Source organism: Lagopus leucura, unplaced genomic scaffold (assembly GCF_019238085.1).
Source record: "Lagopus leucura isolate 7727_CA_CO unplaced genomic scaffold, USGS_WTPT01 Super-Scaffold_100157, whole genome shotgun sequence".
In the NCBI taxonomy this organism is placed as follows: domain Eukaryota; kingdom Metazoa; phylum Chordata; class Aves; order Galliformes; family Phasianidae; genus Lagopus; species Lagopus leucura.
Window position 1 is genome coordinate 49804743 of NW_024962334.1, and position 19675 is coordinate 49824417.

The 19675-nt window shown below is 38.9% G+C and overlaps 1 long non-coding RNA gene across 1 annotated transcript in view; it reads right to left on the minus strand.

Annotated features, from left to right (window-relative positions):
- Window positions 1-7236: 7236 nt before the first annotated feature.
- Window positions 7237-19675, minus strand: part of LOC122189828 — a 19576-nt gene continuing 7137 nt past the window's right edge. The window contains exon 3 of the long non-coding RNA XR_006181988.1: window positions 7237-8195. This is a non-coding gene — a long non-coding RNA (uncharacterized LOC122189828). The remainder of the gene's footprint in view (window positions 8196-19675) is intronic.

The window sequence follows — 19675 nt, forward strand, 5'->3', positions numbered from 1 at the left end:
GGGAAACAGTGCAGAAGTTGCTGAGCGTTGGATGCATTTGCCATTCCTGCCTCCTGTGATCCTGTGTGGACATTTGGAAGACAGGATATGTAGAAATCTTTCAGCCTCTCACACAGATTTTAATCAATTTATTTTAAGATTGCATATTTTCCCCCACAACTAGAAAAGAAAACCAGAGCTAATTCTCCTACAAATTAAAACTTCAAGGCTAATAAAAATCTGTGATCACTGACCAAAAAATTTAAGGTAAAGTAAACTATTAGTGACTGCTATAGATATGAATGATTTCTGAAGGCAGAAAGTAGTGCTGAACTAAACATTAGGATCATAGTTCCATTAGGATCTACACATTCTGAATATTTTCTTAAAGCAGAGATGCTCCTCTGTTCACAGCAGGGAAGTCAATAGCAGTGTGTAAGAATACCCAAGAGGAGACTGTCTCTGTAGCTGCAAATAGCTGCAACCATTTCAGGGCAGGATTCAGTTGGATGGTCAAGATACCTACATTTAAGACTGCAGATTAGTGAACATGACTACAGGTGCATCTCCATGAGCTTGGTGCTTACTCAAATAGAAGATTTAATCATAACAACTAAGGAAAGACTAAGGAATATAAACTTTCTTTTTCTTTTCCTGTCCCAGGGCCAAACCTGTGAATTTCAGAACCTTTCTTGATGTCCTGGGAAAAACAAGTGAAGACCAGAGGTTAGATGTCATGATCAACAAAATAAATCCATTACAAATGCCACAGAAGCTCCTCAGGACCTGCACTGCTCCCTACTTTGTGTGCTCTTCCAGCACCTTGTGTTATGAGATCTTCCTCTTCGCAGATTTTTAGGCATAATTATAAAGAACTCAATGATAATGAGAGCACAAACCCATTTATCTCCTTGTTGCCACCACCCTTAAAACACTCATGGATTATTACTGCATCTATGCCTTTATCTAAATGCCTGGCAGCATGAATGAACCTTACAAGTGTAAAAATGGAAACGAAGAAATGATATTCTCTGGAACAGTGAACATAAATTATCTATATTTTCGGTCCTACTACATTGCCAGAATTAAAAGATGTAACTATATTTATCACTTCCCATGAGGCATCTGCAGTGTTCACTGAACAATATTGACAATATGCAGAATATATGGGAAAGAACTGATTAAAGGAATAAATGAGGTGTACTAAGGATTGATTAAGTAAAACATCTTGCTTACCTAAACAACTGCAAGAGCATGTGTAATTGATGTGTAATTTTTGGAGATTTTAGGTTTGTACAAACAATATACAGCTAAGTAAAAATAAGTACTGTCTTGTCAGTGGTATGGATATACATACTCCATCAGACCACTCCAGCTCAAAATGCTCTGTTAAGCTGGTGGCCTTCTGTGAATTCTCTCAAGCTTTTCAACATCTAATATCTTTTTTCTATAGGCTTTTAGAAGCAGGATCATACAGACATTAAGTTAAGCTTTAGTCAGTAGTACTGCAGTAGTTTTTTGGAGAAACATTTTGGGGGCCAATGGGTTGCTTTCTTTGTGACTCCATTTGCAGTCAACATAAATACATGTGAATTTTCAGATGGAATATATAGAGTTGCAATCCAACAGTTTAATCATGGAATCATAGAATCAAGGTTGGAAAAGACCTCCAAGATCTTCCTAGACAACCATCCACCTACCAGCAATATCACATCCCTTTACCAGATTTTTTGTAAGCCCCCTCATCATGCCTTATTCACATCATCACTTTTAGCGGTTCATGCATTTGTGAACAAATGTTTTCAAAGATGAAGCACAGGAAGATTAAAATTTCATCAAAAATCTCTGAGACTTCACTAAGAATTACAATCACTGCCATCAAACCTACTGATGCTTTATTTTCACAGAAATAAAGTTAAATATCCACTGGTTTCATGTTTTTGCTGCCTTCCTTTTTTATATGTTGTAATTTAAAAAAAAAAAATTGTTTCTTGTGTGCAGTAATTATATCATATATTTTATGAGGGCTGCTCTGAAAGTAATGCCTCCTATTTTATGATGTTTGTCCACCTCTGTCAGAGGCAGATGTTGGTGGATGGCAAAAAAGATTGAGCCTTCCCACCAATACCACACTACATTTTGTTTCTGTGTGACAGATGGCAGCAGAGGGGCAGTCTGACAGAATGGTGGCTGACACGGAAATGCAGATGAAGTAAAGATGTGTCAGTGAAATCCTCCATGGGGAAAAATGGAACCCACTGACATTCATCAACATTTGTTGAATATTTGTGATGACCAAACAGTGGATGTCAGTGCAGTGATGCAGTGGACCATGCTTTTCAGCAGTGGTGACAGTGACAGTGGGTCACCTCCACTGGTACAGATTTGCACAAGCACAGAACGTAGTCTTTTATTCATCACTGGTGACTATGCATAGTAAATGGTAGTGATAGTTGAAAAATGTTTTTTTATAATTAAGAATTTGCTCTATCAAATAGTGTTACTGTGCTCTTTGCATCTGCTGTATTTTCCATGGAAATAAATAGAAGGCATTTCTTTCGGAGCAGCCTTCATAGATGCAGCCCTAAACTTCTCCTCTTCACTCAGTGCAGCCCTGGCAAGCCAAAAGGTTGGATATCCACAGAGATGAGAGAATACTATAAAAACAAACACACAGAAACAAAGAAAAAGGCAAATAAAACCACTTCAGATGAACAGCACTGAGATGTTGGTAGATATGTCCATGCTACTGAGACTTCAGACTGATTCTACCAGAATTAGACACCAGGCTTCCTCTTCCATCTTGTTAGAAAACAGATTTTGAAATTGAGCATAGCTGGATTCACTATTGCTTACATCCCACCCCCACCTACATAACAGCTATTATTTGCTCATACTGGAGAAAATGAAGGAAAAAGATCTAAACATCCCATACCGCTTCAGTGCTTCTCTTCACGGCTCGTTTCCTCCGAACACTTCAGTAATGAGAGCAAAAAGTGTTGCACAAATGGAAAAAAAAAAAAAAAAAAGGAAAAAGGAAAAGCTGTAATCCAAATTTGGGTTTTTTTTTTTCACCAATATTAGAACGCAGATGTAAATTCATTTCTGTTTTCGTTTTTGTTTTCAGCATAGACATACTGATGGCTTCATTCTTTCCACTTTCCCTTTACCAACACTTTTATTCAAGCGGGCAGAGAGAAGAACTGGCTTAGCTGTAAAGTTTTGTGGGTATTTTTTTTGGTTTTTTTTTTTTTTTTAAAAGCTAATTTGTTTCCAACTGATAAAATCCCTTGTATTTTTTGTTTTTGGTTGTTTTGTTTTCTTTTTTGGTGCAACCACAGGAACTCTGCATAGCAGAAAAGCTCCACACGAAGCACCAGCATGTGCCAGATTGAAGCAATGCTGCACCTACAGATTGAGAACTGCATTTGTGTATCAGAGAAATACTACTACATCTCATGGTCTAATATCTGCAAAGGATGAGGAAATTTCCTGATGGTTGGTGTTGCAGTAGAACAATTAAAAAAAAAGAATCATTACCCATTTTTGACTTACTTTCTTTGTTGTCCTATTTCATACCAAGTGTATATTATAACTGTCCCGTGGGACATATAAATATTACTTGTGACCTAAAGCCTTCAGGATAAGAAGTCTTTCAGAGGAATACCTGTTAACTATTTTTCACACACAAATCAGGTTGTCAAAGGAAAGAATAACTATGCTTGGAGCTGTGTGGTGATTTTGGATCTTCCAGAAGAGAATTTAGAGGTGTCAGATTGATCGTTTTCTCCAAAAAGTCACAGGGAAACACTTTTTTACCAGGTAGTTTGGCCCATTAGGAATAACATGACTTCTTCAGAGATATAACACTGTAAATGAGACTGTACAAACACCGAATGACTGTTCTAATATATATAACACTCCCTAAAAGTCTCCTGATAGACTAAGTATTCATGCTTACTGAATAACTAAAAGTAGCCCAGAGGGTTATTGAGACATCCTTTTATCTGCATGTTTGCTTTCTTTCCTTCATCCAAGAACTGATATTACAGATGTTTTCTTTTCATTCCTTATCTACTCCCAGGCCATATCTGTAAAATGACAACTACCAAAGAGTTTATAGTCTGGATCCTACTTTAGGTTAGAAAATCATAGAATAGTAGAATCACGAAGGTTGGAAAAGACCTACAAGATCATCCAGCCCAACTGTCCACTTATCACCAATAGTTCTTGCTAAACAGTAAAGCAGTTTTGGGGCTCATTAAAAGCACTGACATTTATGACACTGCTTTGCAATAAGACCAAGTTTTCTTATTTCCAGACACTGTGAAGCCATTGCTCTCAAATGTAGTTCTCTGACATTGGTACATAAGCAACACAGAATATTACATTTGACAGCTTTGACATTAGCTGCTATTTGAAAATCTAGCTGGATCAGGTTATGGATCTAAAAAGTGACTCCATGGCAAAGATAATACGAATGTTGTGCTTGAAAATGTTCCTGTTTTGCTTTTATTCTGATTTTTTTAGAATCTGTGAATAAGAAGTTATTTGTTTTGCCCCACAAAACCTGCCTCTCTCAGCAATGCTTGAACAATTTCATCCACATCTAAAAGTATTGACCCAAAGCTGGCACAAACCAACATGAGTTGGACCAGGTCTTCGTTCATTATTGGCTACATCTGCTCTGTAATACATGTGCTAACAAACACAAAAGCAAACGTGTATAGAAGTTGAGCCAAACTGAATTTGGTACTGTTAGTTAGGTGACAAAGGAACAGATGCTAATTTTCTTTACTCGGTCAATTTCAAGTAGCAATAATCATTAGGAACCTACCCAATTAGAGAGTTATCAGTGCTACATGAAGATTAACCTTCAGATCATCTTGTTTAATGTGGCTGTTGGTGGAAAGTCATGCTGGATTGCTCCTACCTATTTCTCCCTGGTGGCAGAAAATGTGATTTGACAGAAGCCTGTTGCCTGTGCAGAGCCAGCTTTGTTATTATTCAATGCAAGTCCATGCTGGACATGTCATGCACACCCTGCTAGCAACAGCAAGGGGCCAGAGGAAGCTCTGTGTCAGTCTATTGCAAACATTAGCACTGGAACACACAAGTTCTATTTCCCATTAATTTGTGGCTGCTGGATGGTGGATCAACACTTTTCCCAGTCCACGCAATGACTGTGGCATTGCTGTTGGATGCCTATCTTTCAGGTATTTGCCAAGCACAATTCTGTAAATGATTTTCATTTTATCTATTGTCATGCTGAAATCTTCAGCAGTATGGTCTTCCTCTCTAAATTCCATTTGTTTTCCTGAAATTTCTCTTTGCTACTGTTTATTTTACTGTTAGCTTTTATGAGCTGCTCATCCTGAATATCACCGGTGTGCCTGAGTTCAAAGCCAAACAAAAAAGGCAGGTTTATTTATTGGAATTATTCGCATCTGCAGAACAGGGGAACTTTTTTTCCTTGTTCCCTGTGGCTATAGAGCTTCTCAGAGAAGGTAACAATCACAAGAGAAAAGGTATAAACTAGTTCTGCTTCTAAGTGAACTTGGACAAATAATGAATACAAAAAATAAAAAAGTAACTGTAGCAGACAGCAGTCTTAGTACCATTCAGTAAATTGTATTTTTTATTTTGCAAAACAGCGAACTGTGAAATGCATCGAGTTCCAAGTTACTCTCTGTTTCCAACTGACCTGAAGTCCCCCTTTCTTTTCCAGCTAATTAGTAGATCTGGTTGTGAATTAGGGACATGCTACCTTTGAACATGTAGATCTCAAAGTAAAAAATCTTTGCACGGGCTCAGAATCAAACCTTTTTAGTAAAGTTCTCCTGTGAGGGCTCACATTGTTTGCTGGCTTGGAAGGGCAGCCTCTGAGAGACAGTTTAATGTCAAAACACATCTCCAGTCCTAAAAATACATCTTCCCCAAACTCCATAGAAATCTGAAAGAAGAAAGTGATGAGTCTTCAGTGAGCTTGCACTCTCCAGATGAGTTATTAAATGCTGACAGTTCCATAAGATGGCTACATTCACCTACAAGCCTTTAGGACACAACACACCCTGATCTCAGCTTTGGAGAGTACCAGTACTGATGGGCAGCAAATTAGAAAGAGCAATGGGAGGAATAATGCTGTCTTACTGTATCTCCCAAAGTGTTCCTTCATCCGGGGTTTTGCTGTACATCCTTTCCATCATGTCTTAAGACAGCCACTGAATGTACAGTCTTTGATGTAGCAGCCCTGGGTGCCATAGTCCTACAGTTTCATAGAATCATGGAACCATAGAATAACCAAGGTTGGAAAAGACCTCCAAGATCATCCATGTCCACCATCCACTCCCCACCAATATTTTCCTACTAAACCACGTCCCTCACTACAATATCTAAAGTCCCTGAACACCTCAAGGGACAGTGGGACAGTGCATCCTTTTACAGTGAACAGATAATGGTGGATGCTGGATGTTGTGTTGAGGGACATGGTTTAGTGGGAGCTATTGGTAATAGGCGAATGGTTGGACTGGATGATCTTTTAGATCTTTTCCAACCTTGGTGATTCTATGATTCTATGATTCTATGGTATCTTCTATCACTTTTTTCTAATCCTTAAATTTTCCCCCCCAAAAATAAAAAAAATAAAAAAATAAAAAAAATAAAAAGTTATGCTAGGTCATTTATCATTTTCAAAAGAAAATTCTACTTCCAGTTCTTGTCCACAAACTATACAATGCACAATTTTAAAATATATCTTATCCCAGATGAAGACTAAACCTTGAGTTGGTGAGACATCTTCTGCAAGATGCACTCACTTAGGTCTCATTTAGGCAAGGGCTGATCTACCTTTTGTTTGTTGGTATGTGGATTTGAATACTCTGCAAATGAATCAATGGAAGTATACAATGTTACAGTCTGTTAAATAAAAATATGCCTGTAGTTCTGAAGCCTACTAAAATAAGCCAAAGAGTTTCAAGCTATGGATTAATTTTGCTTCAGGAGAAAATTATATAAAGCTTTTATAAATAAGCTATTGGTTTTTGCTTCCCAAGCCAGCTAACACACGAAAATGCTGCACTTGTCATCTAATTACAGCACACAAGGAAGAATGTAGCATTTTTGAGAACTGTTCCATAATGATTGTCATTTCTCATAAAACTGTCTCATAAAAGCCAGTAATAATCCCCTCAAATAAATAAAAAAGACATGACAATGTCTGAGAGGTATTCAATGAAAATAAAAGGTATTTGGGATGGAGAATTGATCACGTTTGGAGAAATTAGGGACCACATTTGCACTGCACAAGGACAAATTTATTAAAAATGAGAGTTGTTTTAATTTCTATTAAAATGAAAAAAATTCTTTTTTTCTTCATCTTTACCAGTCAATGTAACACATGAAGACCTTTGTTAGCATTTCTTTTCATGCCTTGCAGCTCTTGGCAGTGAAGACTTCTGCTTCTGGCTTCTTGGCAAGGCATAGACTTGTATAAACATGTGGAGTCTTCCACGCTGTTCCAGGGCATAACTCAAAATATGAGTATCTGATAGCTTAGGGTGTTGGTGTATTGCCATGAACATTAGCTTTGTACATGCTGCCTGTGAGGGCGTAGTGTGAATGGAGATGGAAAAGGATGTGACGTGAGATGTGTTGTATCCAGCTCTAGAGGACACACTGAAAGGAATGGAGACCTTGTTCATTTTTAATCCAGCCTTACCAGCTCCTGCAGTTCAGTCAGCACCATCTGATTATTTCTGGATGGGAAAAGAGAAAAGAAAGAAGCCTCTGATGCTTTTAATTAATGTTTTCCCTCTCGATGATCCACGTGAGCTTGTCCGAAGGCTGCTTTAACTTCAAGTTTACCCATATTAAGTCACTAAGGAGCTCAGTCAGATTTTCACAGTTGTGCCAGTGCCTAAGTGAAAACCAAAACCAGCCAGAATGCTCCTGTGTTTCTGTTGGTTTCTAACGGAAAGTGAGGAAGTACCATCTGCTTTCTACTATTTTCAGGCATTGCTCAAGAGCAAGAAAGCTTTGTCAGCACACAGATCTTGAATTATAAAGGATGAGGTTGCTGGAGCTATGCAGAGGTAGTTTGCCTTCTGAAAGTCAGGGTCTTCTGCATTAACAAATTGAGCAAATGGAGACACAAAATCATCTGCCACAAAATTGGACCACCTTTGGAACACATTCGCCTTGGCCAGTAACTGCTGCCTCTTAAAAAAAGGAAAAAGCATATCATTCCTAAGCAAGAGGGGTCGTCATCAAATTATCAGGCAATATATATCAACTGGAAGAAGCTGTTTTGTATAGTCTTTGCTCATATTAGCTTGCAGTAATCAGCTATGTCTGTAGCAATATTAACCATTGGCAGGGACCATTACCTAGCCTCAAGGTAAATTACATACTCTCCCCATGTATGTATGATTAAATTCTCTTGGCCCTCAAATAGAGTGACTGTACTCAACCCACCTACTGGGTACAGCCCATGGCCTAACCTAACAACTGAACCAGAGTCCCAGATGATCCTGGCCAGAAATATACCAAGTATGGTTATAATGATATACCAGTATCCATCCTTGGTTCCAACGCCTGGACCATTGCCCTAACATCTTTAATTTGCTAACACTGTTGTAGTTCTGTGGTCTGATCTCTATACTTTTCTTTGTCATTTTTGCATATAACAAATTTCCACTTAAAGCAAAACTTTTTATGTTTTTACTCCCCCAGGTCCATGAGTTTTGTCTCTGGTACCATTCACTGTTATTTCACAAATTGGTAACCCTTCTTCAGCATATTCAGGCCATCCAGAATCACTCTTCACTTTTATGCAATGGTAAGCATGCCTCCAAATAACACGTCTTTAGTGACTGTTCAAATGTCTGTTCGTTTTGAAAATGAAAAAATGAGAAAAAATGAGTAACCAAACATTTTCACTACCATAGGAACATTCATTTCTTAGAACCCACAGCTACAAAAGCACTGAGTGGTCAAAATTATGAAAAATTGTATTCTATTTTCCCTGGAAGATACATATCTTTAACTGGCCGGTTTCTTTTTATGCACTGCAAACATTCATTACTATAGTAACAACATACAGCTCTCTAATTTTCTTGATTGCAGTCTGAGAATCAGAGGAAAAAGCAGATTGGTGAAATTTTCAGTAGGATATGAATCTTTATACTTAAAAAATTGTCCAGGAAGGAACATTCAGTTCTTTGTTGTTGCTACGCAAAAGTGACGCAATTTTATTTTTCATCCTCAGCAAGACCTAATGGAAGAAAAAACAAACTTATTCTGCTTTCTTTTTCCTCTTTTTCATTTTAGTTCTGCTGCTGAGTATGGAATACTCAGCTTAATACTTAATACTTTAATATTTCTTAATACATCAGGTTGTCAAAACAACCAGTCCATTCTTACCACCCATCTCTTCAATAAACTGCGCTTTATTTTGTTTTATTTTATTTCATCTTGTCTTCGTTGAAGAACCAATAGCTCCAAAATTCAAGATGTCTTTTAATGTTTTTCTAATGATACCATGCAGCAGTATGGGCTTGGGGAAATCTGCCTGGTAGAGAAGGACCTGGGGATGCTGCTGGGTGAACTGAGCCAGCAGTGTGCCCAAATGGCCAGAAGGCCCATGGCATCCTGACTTGTATCAGACACAGTGTTGCTGCAGGACAAGGAATGTGATTGCCACTGTGTACTTTGCACTGTAGGAGATTTAGATTGAACATTAGGAATAATTTTTTATCATGGAGAAAGCGGACAAGCATTAAAAAGGGCTGAGGGAAGTGGTGGAATTCCCACTCCTTGAGATACGTAAGAAATGCAGAAGACATGGTTTAGTGATGGGATTCAGTAGATCACTTGATGGTCCCTTAGTATCACAAAACGGTGCTAAGTGCCATTAAATCACACACAAAAAAATGCCCACAGCAGAAATGTAGAAGTACGGGCAGGTACTTTTGTCAAGTGCTCAGAGAGACTTCCATGGAGGCACAAAGAGTTCAGACAATCTGTGGACCTTGTCTCTGTGAGGGAAATCCAAGTGGTGCACAAGCTGATTCCTGGCAATACTAGTGGGAATCACAGAGAAAGGAATCATGACTAGGACAGGCAGGCCTTTCTGCTAGTTGCTCTGCATGCCAGATTGCAGATACCATACTTTGTGCATCTTTGAACTGTCATGTGAACAAGCATCTTTTATTATTTCCTGCTTGCAGCCATTTTCAGGCAAAAATCACTTTCTACATCTACAAAGATTTCAGTTGAAATAGAACCACTTCCACCCCCATTTTAAAGCAAAGAGAACATTTTTTGTCCCACTAAAACTCAAGTCTTTTTTAGTGAATCAATACTATTTAGACTTCTTAAAGCAGAAAGTCATTTTCTATGTTATTTTTCACTTGAATTGAGAGTGAGATACAGTTATTCTGGGAACATAAAGCAGGAAACGAATTAGGTTTTCCTTGAGATGAAAGTATTTTTGATGGAAAGAAGAACTCACTTGCCTAGAGGTGTCTGCTAAAATTGAAATGCTTTTCAGTTAGCCTTAAAGTACCATAATATGCACACAGAAAAAAATCATTAGTAGAAAATCTGCCGTTTCCTCTCTCGTGTAATTCATTTGCAGTATCCGTCTCTCCAAACTCATTATGTACTTGATAATAAAACGCTCAAAACCAAGCACATTATATTTTTTCCTACTGCACACTGTGGCTGTAAAGACATCAAAAGAGGCAGGAAAGTAGAAATTGCATAGTTTTTCAGTAAACTGATTTGAATTCACTGCACCGGTTCAAGGATCAAAACAATGTGTGGAAATTTGGTTTCCTTATGTCCAGTCTGAACACCCCAATGCAGCTTTGTGTCAATCCCAGGAGTCTCATCGGTCAACAAGAAGAAGAGAATGGCACTTCCCTCTGTGCTTCCCCTGCTCAGAAAGTTACAGAGAGTGCTTTCTAACTGAACTCAGATGAGCTTCTGTGAAAAACAAGGGGAAAATAATGTCTGCATGAAAGTGTATATGTCATATAGCTCATGCTGAGCGATGTGCAAACTGATACTGCATCAAATAAAATGGCAAAAGTCTCTGGCAAACTCTTACAGATGTAAAAGCATCATCCCATGGAGAACAAGATCAGAAGTGCTAAAGTGTGAGATCCAGAATACAGACCTCTGCAGCATTTAATGAGCTTTAATTATCTTTTGTGGTCTAGTCTAGTTGCTTGGGCGGTGGTTATAGTAAACAAGAGTAGGTACTTATGTCACTATAGAAATCACTTTGATGCACTTTGGAAGTGGTTTAGAAGATAGTTAAGATGAAGCAGTGTCTGTTGGTGCTCTATACTATCCTATAAGACTATACTGCATTGTATTCTATGCTATAGGACCGTTATTTTCTGTTATTATGGATAATGTGCCAGAAACTCAGGAACTTAAGATAGTGATAGGACAAGGGGAAATGGTTTTTCACTGAGACAGGGGAGGTTTAGGTTGGATATGAGGAGGAAGTTTTTCAGCCAGAGGGTGGTGAGGCACTGGCACAGGTTGCCCAAGGAGGCTGTGGATGCCCCATCCCTGCAGGCATTCAAGGCCAGGCTGGATGTGGCTCTGGGCAGCCTGGGCTGCTGGTTGGTGACCTGCACACAGCTGAGGTTGGAGCTGGATGAGCATCGTGCTCCTTTGCAACCCAGGCCATTCTACGATTCTATGATTATGATTTTATGAAATGAAATCAAAACTGTTTAATGTGTGTGGAAAAGAAGATCACTATGTCTTATCAAGTGGTTGTCTTTGTTTATTTTTCAGCAAGAAACTCAATTAGAAAAAGGTAGAAGAGCCCTGGTTTGTATGTGCAAAGCCTCCGCAAGCAGCTTAAGTGATGATCTGGCAAGGGTTAGACTCCCCATCACAGATAATACAGGAGAGAATATATTCATGTGTTTCCATTTAAGCATCCAAGCATTTAAAAGGTAGATGTCTAATTTTAAGATAGCTGTTGCCTTTGAAACCTATACAAGGAAATAAAAACTTCCAGGAAGAAATACCTATTACCCTAGAAGAGGTACAATATTTAATCAGATAAGCAAGCTCTGGAGGAAAATGCTTGCTTGAAGAGACAGAGGAGAGCAGAGAGTGAGCTTGGAGGGAAATGCAGATTCTTTTGGACTTTATCTCTTTTGACAAAGGGAAAAAAAAGAAAAAGGAAGGTACATAACATCCATTCCATCCCTTTCAGAGGAAAGAGTTATTTTCACTGGCATTTCATGCACTCTCCTAAGTTAACAGCGAGAAACTAAACAGTTTGTGCATGAAGGTACAATCCAAAGTTCACGAAGAACATTTCTTCTGATGAATTTTGGAAGACATTCTTCCAAAAGCATGGATGCGCAGCTGTGTATGTAATTACATTGAACTGCATTAATGAAGTATAGAAGCTTTTTTGCAAGTGTGAACAAGCTTTACATGGGTAAATCTGTAACAACCATAGTAAACTGAATAATTCTGTTGGAGGAAAGAAAGAAAGAGGGAGAAAGAAAGAATAAACATTCAATAAATGTCCCCATAAATATCCATCCTGCAGACGAGAGGAAAGGAAAATGACATTTAGTGTATATGGCACTGTGAATTAAAAATAAGCTGCTATCAGCCCTTGATAGTTGCTTTGGATACGAAGGATCTTTATTCTACCTGATTGTGTAATGTGAGAGCTGGAATTAAGATTTCATTAACACAGTCTAATACTCAAGGGAGGCTGATAAATATGCGTGAGTTAAGAGCAAGAGTTTTAATAAGGAAATTAAGAAAATTATCCAGAAGCACTGTATTGTCTTTTAATACCCGAGTGGTATTCAGTTACCTATAAAGTGGTTTGGTCTGATAAATACAAAATTATTTAACTCTATACTGCTTTGGTGTTTAATTCAAGAGAATATATTGCAACTTCAGACTTTCACTGAAATGGTTACTCTTAATAAATCCGATTTTGATTGGCATTCTTTTCAGTGAGATCCCTGAAATACTTTTCTATTTATCTTGAATTAATGTTATGTGAGGGACAGACCATAAGCTGGACATCACTACTCTTTTTCTCTGCTCAGGACACAAAGTTGGCTGTGCTAATTTACTTTAGATGGAATTCCCTGAATGATTTAGAACAATTAATTCTCTGAAGACAAAGCTCTATCCTAAAAAGGCACTGGAGGCTTCCTCTGCCGACTTTACAACTTCATATTCAAGAATTATCTATAGAAACAGTCTCTTCATTGGTTTCCCACCATGAACTTCAACCTAAAATTAAAAGGTTTCCAAAGAAGAGAACAAACAGTTTCTGGTATGCTTAAAGTTGTGAGAAATAAAAAAAAAATAATAATAATTCTAGGAAGTATTAATGGATCTACAACTCAGAAATCTTTTACTTGTTCCCAAAAAAATCTAGGTGTCCTAAATGTCCACATAATACTAATATTTTCAACTTGGCTTCTTTTCATGATACCCCCAAGCCAATTGAGATATGGGATTATGGAAATTCATTGTGAGATTCATATTACCTACTCATAGCATCCTAATAATGTTTGTATCTATTCTCAGAAGTCTGTGTAATAGTAAGTGGAAAGAGGATGGTCGTGCCACCAAGTTTGGGAGTTCATCTCAGTCACAGCAGTGCAGTCTGAGCAGACCTACATGGCCTTGCCTGCCTGCTCAGATGACAAGTCTCATATAGATTCTCTCTTGTATCTTCCAATCCATGCAGATGTTTTTGATACCCCATAACACCTGATATTGCAGTAAGTGTCCAAATTGAGACCATTTTATTGATGGACAAAAACTTTAACATGAGCTTGCAATGAGTTGTTGCAATCTAGAAAGCTAATCATATCCTGGGCTGCATCAACAGAGGGGTGGCCAGCAAGTCAGGGAGGGGACTGTCCCCTCTGATCTGCTCTCATGAGGCCCCATATGCAGGGTTCAGGTCTGGGGCCCCCAGTACAGAGAAATGTGGAGCTGTTGGAGCAGGTCCAGAGGTGACCACAAAAATGCCCAGAGGATGGAGCACCTCTTCTACAAAAACAAGCTAAGGGAGATGGACTTCTTCAACCTGGAGAAGGCTGTGGGACATCCCAGTACTTAATGGGGGCCTACAGGAAAGCTGGCCAGAGACAATTTATCAGTAAGTGTGGGGTAGGGAGTTTTAAACTGAAAGAGGGCATATTTAAATTTGGTATAAGGATGAAAATCTTTACAGTAAAAGTAGTGAGACACTGGCCCAGGGTGCCCAGAAAAACTGTGGATGCCCCATCCTTGGAGGTGTTCAAGGAGAGGTTGGATGGGACTTTGAACGGCGTGGTCTGGTGGGAGGTGATTGCCCATAGCAGCAGGTTGAAACTGGATGGAATTTAAGGTTTCTTCCAACCTAAATCATTCTCTCCTCTCCTCTCCTCTCCTCTCCTCTCCTCTCTTCCATGTAAGTTACAGGCTACTCTATATACAGCCCTTCACCTCTCCTCTCCTCTCCTCTCCTCTCCTCTCCTCTCCTCTCCTCTCCTCTCTCCTCTCCTCCTGTCATTCTATACTTGCATAACTGGATAGAATCTCGGGCTTGTATCTCATATGTAGAGACACAGTCTGCAACACCTAAATTTAGGTGTCTGTATCTGGAGCTTTAAGTTGGAGAACATGAACTGTGTAACTAAAAATAGACAGCATACCTCCTGCAATTAGTGATCCATGCGTCTTCTTCCAGGAAGACATTTTCTTTCAGTTTTATTTCAAGGTCTTGGAATTTTACAACTTTAACAATTCAGTGGTAATTTTTAAAGGCTTGAAGAATAAAGAAAAAATTGTGGATTGGGGAGTTTCCTCTAAAATGTTATTACATTTGATATTATCTGAGGGGCAGTAATTGAAATGATGCAAACTAATGATGAAGCCTACAAGTCATATCTTGTTCATTTAATCAAATGCTGTGTCTTTTTAGCCTCACAGTATCTTCTGATACAGTTATTGGTTGTTTTGTTGTGTTTTTTTTTTATCTCAGAAAGTTTGCTTGAAACCACATAGCAGAATATTTACTTTAATATTCACTCAGAATCAGAAGGGAGAGGTTTTTCTTTAAAAATAAACAAACAAACAACAACGAAATCAGGTAAATGGATGTTGAGGAAAATGCTGGTGACAAACTGTGTAAAAAGGAGCAGAAATATATCAAAGTCTTTAATTGAGCTTTATCACTCCAAAGATAAATAACATGTAATGGTTTTTTGATGGTATTAACGGGGCTGTTTTTAAGAGCCATCTGACAGTCACCATAATGCTATATTCATTTTCCTCTGACAGTTGAAAGCATTGGACCATCACTTGATGGCTTAATAGCCTCTCTCCTAAATCACCTTTGATATGTTACAGGACTGTATGAAGAAAAAAATATATTTACATGAATTAATGCTCCTAGTCTCTAGGACTAACTCTAAATTCTCTTAACCTGATCCTTTTTTAATTTCTTTTTGTGAGCTTATCATGAATATTACAGAATCACAGAATAACCCAAGTTGGAAAGGACCTAAAAAGATTGTTGAGTCCAGCTCCTCAGATGAGTAGGCAAACAAGAAGGTTGAAGCCTCCTTCAACCAAGAAGTGTTGGTTGACTATTCATATGGAATCATAGAATCACAGAATGGTTTGGGTTGGAAGGAACCTTTAAGATCATGTAGTTCCAACCCCCTGCTATAGGTAGAGACACCTCCCCGTAGACCAGGTTGCTCACAGCCCCATCCAGCCTGGACTTCCAGGGAGGGGGCATCCACAGCCTCAGTGCACAACATGTTCCAGAGTCTCACCACCCTCACAGTCAAGAGTTTCTTCTTCATATCTAGTTTAAATCTACCCTCTCCCAGTTTAAAGCCATTTCTCCTTGTCCTGTCTCTACCTGCCTTATAAAAAGTCCCTCCTCAGCTTTCCTATATGCTCCCCTCAGATACTGGAAGGCCGCTATAGGATTTCCTCAGAGCCCTCTCTTCTCCACGCTGAAATGCCCCAGCTTTCTCAGCCTATCCTCATAGGGGAGGTTGAATCACAGAGGTTGGAAAAGACCTCTAAGATCATCAAGAACAACCGTCCACCTACCACCAATGCTGCCCTGGCCATGAGTGATATATACTGACCATGTCCCTCAGCAACACATCTACCCTTTATTGAGCACCTGCAGGGACAGTGACTCCACCACTCCCTGGGCAGCCTGTGCCAGATCCCAACCACTCTTTCAGAAAAGAAACTCTTCCCAAACTTATCCAACCTGAAAACCTCTTTTCTGTATAGTAAAACAGTTAATACTGTTGGAATCCATTGCATTTTTAACTCTTCACTGCAGTGGCATCTTCACAATACCCAATCTTGATGGCAGCAAAAACCTGATGATGCTTTAGCGTATTGCCAAGGCTGAACCACACTGCTGTGTGGGCTCTGTGCTGAGATGTGAATGACAGCACCACATGCCAAAACATGGAACAAAATTTCCTGGGAACTCTTGGCCAGAACTCATGTGAGAATTGCTTTAAAAAAAATCTGGTTGTTTTTTTCTTTTTTGCACGTCATAAATTTCTCAGCCTCATCCAAAAACATCATCACAAAATCATCTGTTCTCTGGCAGCATCAGTTTCCTTTATATGTATAAAACTTCTTTAAAAATAATGAACTTCACTTTGTCAAACACAAATATGTTCCTCACAGATCTTCAAGTTTTCCATATTAAGAAAACAAACGATGAATAGGGAAGAAGTCAAGGACAGTGGGTCAAATGTAGACAGCTATGTTGTAAACATCTACATTTTTTTCCTATAAAACCCAAACAACAAGCTCAAAGTCAGCCAAGCAGTCAATCCCCAAGAAGAAAGCAGCAGGCAGTCATCAACAGCAGCCTTCACATTAACAGAAATGGTTCCTTAAGTGATTGCACTTCCACCAGTCAACTTCTACCAGCAGATAAATGTCTCCTTCAGGGTATGCCCAGAACCATGCACATTTTGATGGCGCTGAGCAGCTAAGCATGTAATTTATATTTATGCACTGTCAGGGTTTAAAAACCAATCATTTCTCTGAATCTAGTTGAGGATTGCAAAAAGCGTTTGCACCAATTCCATTCTCAGCAAATTGAAGTGTTTTGTTCTTATTTCCATTTTATCCAGTATTTGTTCATCCTTTTTTTATTTTTCTTTTTTTTTTCTTTTTCTTTTTTCTTTAAGAGTCAGACATTTTAAGTCTGTCTCTTAAGTAAGAACAGTTAAACTCACACAAGCATGTCCTAACCATTAGGCTGCGGTCTGGTGGGTTCTGTAAACCTCCTGCCAGGTCTTTTTTGCTGTTTTCCATGCTGATTAACAGTTACCTGAGCAAGAGAAAGGAATAGGGTTTGCAGTTAGTGCATGAACCCAGGAGAAAGGAAGGAAGCTGCATTTACACCATGCTCCAATGAATGCATACATTACTTATGTTAATTAGAAGTGGGACTCAAGTCTAACTCCCTTCCCTCCAGTAGTTGACTAGCCTCTGGGGTTCAAAAATTACATTCACTAATGTCTCTGTTTCTCTCTCTCTGGTCCAATTCGTAGTGAATTATCTCATGCAAAGCACAGTGGCTTAAGGAGAGAGCTGAAATACCCACCCCCTCCTGATGGCCTGCTGGTTAGTGCGGAGGCTTGATCTCTGGAGGCACAGAGATGATAGAATCACAGAAGCAGAGAATAGCTTTAGGTTGGTGGGGACCTTAAAGATCACCTACTTCCAACCCCCTGCCTTGGGCTGGATGTCACTTATCAGCTCGGGCTGCCCAGGGCCCCATCCATGGTCTTGAGCACCTCCAGGGATGGGATACCCACAGCTCTGGGCAGTGCCAGGGAATCACCACCTTCTAAGGAGAGAATTTCTTCCTCATATTTAATCTGAATTAATCCTCCTTTTGTTCAAAGCCATTCCTCCTTGTCCTATCGCTATCAGATTGTGTACAAAGGTCTGTCCCCCTCCTGCTTGTAATGTCCCTCCAAGTACTGCAAGGCTGCAATGAGGTTTCCCCGCAGCCTTTTCTTCTCCAGGCTGAACAAGGCAAACTCCATTAACCCCGCATCTTTCCAGGTATAAGGAAGCAATCTTTTCTTCTCCTCCACAGAAGATTCTTTTTTCATAAATGTTTTTTATATTTCTTTACTTATTTAACAAGAGACTAAGCTATTTACTTCCGAGAGTATTATCACACTGTCAGTTCCCTAGGAGGACAAGGCAGTACCTACCCTACAGCAGAAAAAAACAAGCTCTAAACTTTCTGAAGTTGCAGAATTCAAGACACAACACCCTATTTGCATTTCTTATTACCCAGCCTGGATGGTACCCTATTGACAGAAGTGGCTTTTGCAGATCTCCTTTTGCTCCTAATGCTGGCTTGGCTGCTGTGAATTCTGCTTGGCAGCTTGACTGACAGCACTGTAACAAGCAGCACAGTGACATATTATTCACCTTCACAGATCTGACCCAGAGTGATTTATTAAGTCTCACACAAGAAGTGTGCAGCAGACTACAGGGCTGAACTTGTCTCCTGAATCTTAATGTAGTACCTGACCTACAGGATCATCCCTCTCTGAAGACTTCACTTCTGAGAGTCTTAACAGCCAGATGCTTTTCAGTCACATTTTGACATCTCAGAATTCAGTCATGAACATATTCCCTAGGACGAATTCTGATTTGTGGGATCAGAAACTCAGTTATGTTTATCTTGATGCCTCATGGTTAATGCTTCACTTTGTAATGTGAAATATAATTTCACTCTCCAGCTTGGTATATCGATGGTCTTTTTCCTATTTTAACTTATAAAGATGAATATGTTTCAAAAAAGTTGTCCATAAGAAATAAAATCAAATTATTTTCCTCTTTTTTTCCTTGCTTTTTAAAATGTGGCATAGATAGGAAATGCCATTCTGACTGACAAGGTCTTAAAGAGAAGACCTCCCAGAAGGCTCAAGAGAACTAACTTTGGATTGAAGTAAAGTTTTGTTGGCCCTTGGTGGAAACAAGGGTAGCTGAGTAGCAAAACAAGTTATTTATTTGCATTTGATGTTCTATCATATGTGTGGGAGTTAACAACTCTATGATTAGTATGGTAAGTCTGAACAAACCAACTATTCCTGTTTGAGCCTAGTCATATTAACTCAATTAAATATCTTGTAGCCTGCACATACCTAATGATAAAATGGAGACAGGATAAAGAAAAAGATTGTTATAAGATACACAGGCCTGAGCATTTGTGCTAAACAATAATCATGACACTGAGGCAGATGACAGAGATCAGAGGCAAATAAGAAACCTTATATGGGGGAATGTTTAGCTGACGTTTTTCCAAGCAGACAAAGAGCTCTTCAAGCTTTGGAAACATTTCAGATTTGAGAATTCTCATTTCAAAACCTAGAAAAAAAAAGCACTGCCACGTTCATTGTGAAATGGAGGTTGGGAAAGAGAATAGTTAACTTGTAGATTTGCCCTTGTTATTAAAACTTAAGTTTATTTGAATTTCTCTTTGTCATTCTACAGATGGCCACTGTTAGGCACTAAAACACTTTTTAGGATTTTATGTAAATGTTTTTATAAATCCTAATAGGCATGATTCCTCTCCTCTCCTCTCCTCTCCTCTCCTCTCCTCTCCTCTCCTCTC